The sequence below is a fragment of the Piliocolobus tephrosceles genome, chromosome 9 (assembly GCF_002776525.5).
Source record: "Piliocolobus tephrosceles isolate RC106 chromosome 9, ASM277652v3, whole genome shotgun sequence".
Lineage (NCBI taxonomy): Eukaryota > Metazoa > Chordata > Mammalia > Primates > Cercopithecidae > Piliocolobus > Piliocolobus tephrosceles.
Genome location: NC_045442.1, coordinates 119,152,691 through 119,158,690, shown reverse-complemented (window position 1 = coordinate 119,158,690; position 6,000 = coordinate 119,152,691).

Here is a 6,000-nt window from a genome sequence, read left to right as displayed (position 1 = left end):
TTTTTTGTATTTTTAGTAGAGACGGGGTTTCACCATGTTAGCCAGGATGGTCACAATCTCCTGACCTCGTGATCCGCCCCCCTCGGCCTCCCAAAGTGCTGGGATTACAGGCGTGAGCCACTGTGCCCAGTCTGGTCTTGAACTCTTGACGTCATGTGATCTGCCCACCTTGGCCTCCCAAAATGCTGGGATTACAGGCATGAGTCACTGAGCCCGGCCGTAATAGTTATATTAATTTAAAATTGTGTTTGATTAATTTAGTAGCAAAATGAAAATTTAATATTTTAACTTATTTTCTGATTAGAAAAATTGAGCCTTGACTGGACATGGTGACTCACGCCTGTAATCCTAGCAGTTTGGGAGGCCGAGGCAGATGGATCACAATGTCAGGAGTTTGAGAGCAGCCTAACCAATATGGTGAAACCCCGTCTCTAATAAAAATACAAAAATTAGCTGGGTGTGGTGGCGGGCGCCAGTAGTCCCAGCTACTCAGGAGGCTGAGGCAGGAGAATTGCTTGAACCCGGGAGGCGGAGGTTGCAGTGAGCCGAGATGGCACTACTGCACTCCAGCCTGGGAGACAGAGCGAGACTCTGGCTTAAAAAAAAAAAAAAAGAAAAGAAAAGAAAAGAAAAAGTGAGCCTTATTTCCTGTATTTATCTACTGGTTATAGTTCTTCAAATGATAGCTTTATGTCCTTTTCCCATTTTTTTCATTGGAGCCTTTTCTTTTTTTTGAGACAGGGTCTTGCATTGTAGCTCAGGCTGGGGTGCAGTGGTACAATTATGTCTCACTGCAGCCTTAACCTCCCAGGCTCAGTGGATCCTTCCACTGCAGCCTTCCCAGTAGCTGGGACCACAGGCATACGCCATCATACCCTGCTAAATTTGCTTCTTTTTTTTTGTTTTTGACAGTCTCACTCTGTTGCCTAGGCTGGAGTGCAGTGGCGCGATCACAGCTCACTGCCACCTCCACTTCCCGGGTTCAAATGATTCTCGTGTGTCAGCTTCCCCAGTAGCTAGGATTATAGGAACATGCCACCACGCCAAGCTCATTTTTTTGTATTTTTAGTAAAGATGGGGTTTTACCATGTTGGCCAGGCTGATCTTGAACTTCTGGCCTCAAATGATCCTCCCACCTTGGCCTCCCAAAGTGCTGGGATTACAGGTGTGAGCCACAGTGCCTGACCCATTGGAGACTTTTTTTTGAGACAGAGTTTTGCTCTTGGCGTCCAGGCTGGAGTGCAATGGTGTGATCTTGGCTCACTGCAACCTCTGCCTCCCAGGTTCAAGCAATTCTCCTGCCTCAGCCTCTTGAGTAGCTGGGATTACAGATGTGTGCCACCACACCCAGCTAATTTTTGTACTTTTAGTAGAGATGGGTTTTCACCATGTTGGCCAGGCTGGTCTCAAACTTTTGACCTCAGGTGATTCACCCGACTTGGACTCCCAAAGTGACAGGATTACAGGCATGAGCCGCCATGCCTGGCCTGGAGACATTTTTTAAAAACCAATTAATATGGATTTTTCTCATGTAATGAAGATATTAATGCTTTGGTCAGATTTGGTGCAAATATTTTTCCTGGTCAGTTTGCATTTTAATAGTTTGATTTTTTTATTTTTGACATTTTTAAAAGTTCATATAGTCAGAAATACCACTTTTTTCTTTTTCTTCTTTTTTTTTTTTTTTGAGATGGAGTCTCACTCTGTCGCCCAGGCTGGAGTGCAGTGGCACAATCTTGGCTCACTGCAACCTCCACCTCCTGAGTTCAAGCGATTCTCCTGCCTCAGCCTTCTGAGTAGCTGGAATTACAGGCATGTGCCACCACGCCCGGCTAATTTTTGTATTTTTTTAGTAGAGATGGAGTTTCACCATTTGGCCAGGCTGATCTCGAACTCCTGACCCCAAGTGATCCGCCCGCCTCGGTCTCCCAGAGTGCTGGGATTATAGACATGAGCCACTGCTGCAGTCACAGCTCACTGTAGCCTCGACCTCCCAGGCTCAAGTGATCCTCCCACCTCAGCCTCCCGCAGCTGGAACTACAGGTGTGCACCACCACACCCAGCTGATTTTTCTATGTTGTGTAGAGATGGGGTTTTGGCATGTTGCCCAGGCTGGTGTTGAACTCATGGCATCCAGCGATCTGCCTGCCTTGACCTTCCAAAGTGCTGGGATTACAGCTGTGAGCCTGTAATTACCGGCCCTAATTTTTTATTTTATTTTTTCCCGCCTCTGTGTCCCCCTACTCTTTCTAGTTAGTTAAAAAATACTACTAGAAGTGTATATTGATGTTTGCTGTGGCGTCTATGCCGAACGTACTTAAGTCTGTTTCATAACCAGCACAATCCATGTCTCGCACTCCCCAGTCTTTCTCCATCTCCCCGCCGCCCACTCACGCCTCCGCCGGCCCTAGTGTGGATTCCATCCCAGTTACACCAACAGAACAGCTCTTGCTCTCTCTTGACTCACTATTGGCCTTTCTGTTCTTCAATTCAGTGGATATTTCTCAAATGCATCTTTTTTTTTCTTTTTTTTTTGAGATGGAGTTTCACTCTTGTTGCCTAGGCTGGAGTGCAGTGGTATGATCTTGACTATCTGTAACCTCCACCTTCCAGTTTCAAGTGATTTTCCTGCCTCAGCCTCCCGATTAGCTGGGAGTACAGGCACCCGCCAACAGGTCCAGCTAATTTTTGTATTTTTAGTAGAGACTGGGTTTCACCTTGTTGGTCAGGTTGGTCTTGAACTCCTGACCTCTTGATCTGCCTGCCTCGGCCTCCCAAAGTGCCGGGATTACAGGGGCCAGCCACAGTACCTGGCCTAGAATGCATCTTAATTGAAGTATTGGAAGAGTTCAGGCCTTTTGTCAACATCCACCTTCCTATAAATCTCACCAAGACAGGATTTGCAGCTTAATGAGGAGCTTCTTGCAAAATACATACAAAGCTGGCTTTCTAGCTGGTTGAAGGGTTTGGTTAAATTGAGCTCAACACTAAGCCTAGGAGTGAAGAAAAGATATAAGCAATTCTTTCTACTGTTTTCCAGTACTTAAAAAAAAGAGGCATAATTTTTGTACAATAAAATGCACAGATGTCAAGTGTACAGTTGGATGAGTTTTGACATCTGTGTACACCTACGTAATCAACCACCTAATCCGGATAAAGAACATTCCCATCAACCCAAAAACTTTCTTCACACCCATTTCTAGTGAATCTTTCCCAGCAGTGGCAACCACTGTTCTGAATTCTATCACAATATTTCAGTTTTGCCTATTTTAGAATATTATAGATGTAGAATCATTTAGTGTTTACTTTTTGGTGTCTGGCATATTTTCGCAACATAATATTTTTGAGATTTATGCATGTTATTGCTTGTATCAGTAATTTTTCTTTTTTATTGCTAAATAGTATTCTAATATATCAACTTTTTTTTTTTTCCTTTTTAGGGACAGTCTCCCTCTGTCACCCAGTCTGGAGTGTGGTGGCACCATCTTGGCTCACTGCAACCTCTGCTTCCCAGGTTCAAGTGATTCTCCTGCCTCAGCCTCCTGAATAGCTGGGATTACAGGTATGCACCACCACACTCGGCAAAGTTTTGAATTTTTAGTAGAGATGGGGTTTCGCTGTGTTGGCTAGGCTGGTCTTGAACCCCTGAACTCAGGTGGTCCACCGTCCTCAACTCCCAAAGGGTTGGGTTTATAGGTGTGAGCCACTATGTCCGGCCTCAACATTCATTCAGTCAGGCACAGTGGCAGAGGCACCTGTAGTCCCAACCACTTGGGAAGCTGAGGCAGGAGAATCACTTGACCGACCCAAAGAGTTCGAGGTCTGCCTCAGCAATGTAGTGAGACCCTGTTCTCTAAAAATAAAATAAATACATGAATTTTATCAATAAAAAACAAGAAATCTTGTTTCATGCTAGTAATATAATTAGAGATTGCCATATCTTAAAAAATGTATCTTCCTTATCTGGCAATGGAAACTGGATTATCTCTACTTTTGGAATACGGTGCATAAAGCTGATACCTACATGATTGTACTTGTCTTTTTCAGGAAATATGATTTCACTGTTCTTGGATACATTCCTAGGAATAGAATTGGTGGATCCTATAGTCAGTGTGTGTTTAACTGTAATTATGAAATACCACTAAGCTGCTATCCAAAGTAATTGTACCCACTAACACTAAGAAAAGTCCAATGGCTCTATTTCCTTGCCGATGTTTAATATTGTCAACCTTTTAAATTTAGTCATTCATGGGTATGAAGTGGCATGTCACTCTGGTTTTAATTTGCATTTGCCTAATGTCTAATTTTTTTTTTTTTTTTTGAGCCGAAGTCTCACTGTGTTGCCCAGGCTGCAGTGCAATGGCACAATCTTGGCTCACTGCAACTTCCGCCTTCCAGTTCAAGCAATTCTCCTGCCTCAGCCTCTGGAGTAGCTGGGCTTGCAGGTGCCCGCCACCATGCCTGGCTCATTTTTGGATATTTAGTAGAGATGAGTTTTCACCGTGTTGGCCAGGCTGGTCTTGATCTCCTGACCTCGTGATCCGCCCACTTTGGCCTTCCAAAGTGCTGGGATTACAGGCGTGAGCCACCGCGCCTGGCCATGTCTAATGATTTTAAACAGTTTTCCATGTGCTGATTCACTATTTGTATATCTTTTTTTTTTTTTTTTTCCATTCAACAGATATTTAGCTAGTCCTCACATGAACTCTCTAGCAAAAGTCTTTGTTACTCTGACTTCATGTATGAGAAAAGTGGTGCCCAGGGAAGTTAGGAAGCTTTCTTAAAGCCACACAGCAGGCAGCAGTGCTTGCACTGGACCTCAGGTCTGCCTGAACCTCCAACCCCCAACCCCCACAACACACCGTTAGTCTCATGCTGCCCAATCTAACACACTAACACTGTGCCCAGACTTCTTGTTCAAAGGGAGAAAATGATGATCTATTCACCTTAAGGCTCTAAATAGGATGACTTTCGTCCTAGCTGTCCAGTCATCCTTCTGGAAGTTCTCTGTGCCCTTGCTTTTGCACTGCAACAGCAGTTCCCAGAACACTTTCTATTTTGTAAGAGGTTTTTTTTTTTTTTTTTTTTTTTTTTTTAATTTTCACAGGTTTTAGGGGAACAGGTGGTGTTTGGTTACATGAGTAAGTTCTTTAGTGGTGATTTGTGAGATTTTTGTACCCATCACCTGAGCAGTGTACCCTGAACCCAATTTGTAATGTTTTATCTCTCACCCCCATCCCACTCACTCCCCCTGAGTTCCCAAAGTCCATTGTGTCTTTTTTATGTTGTTGCATCCTCATAGCATAGCTCCCACTTGTGAGTGAGAACATATGATGTTTGGTTTTCCATTGCTGAGTTACTTCGCTTAGAATAATAGTCTCCAATCTCATCCAGGTCACTGCAAACGCCATTAATTCACTCCTTTTTATGGCTGAGTAGTATTCCATCATATATATATGGATATGTACACCACAGTTTCTTTATCCACTCATTGATTGATGGACATTTGGGCTGGTTCTACTTTTTTTTTTTTTTTTTTTTGAGATGGAGTCTTACTCTGTAGCCCAGGCCAGAGTATAGTGGCACGATCTCGGCTCATTGCAACCTCTGCCTCCCAGGTTCAAGTGATTCTTGTACCTCAGCCTCCCGGGTAGTTGGGATTACAGGCACACACCACCACGCCCAGCTAATTTTTGTATTTTTAGTAGAGATGAGGTTTCAAGATGTTGCTGAGGCTGCTCTCGAACTCCTGACCTCAAGTGATCCGCCCGCCTTGGTCTCCCAAAGTGTTGAGATTATAGACGTGGGCCACCATGCTCAGCCTAGTTCCACATTTTTAAAATTGTGAATTGTGCTGCTATAAACATGCATGTGCAAGTATGTTTTTTGTATAACGACTTCTTTTCTTCTGGGTAGGTACCCGGTAGTGGGATTGCTGGATCAAATGGTAGATCTACTTTTAATTCTTTAAGGAATCTCCAACAGTGTTTTCCATAGTGG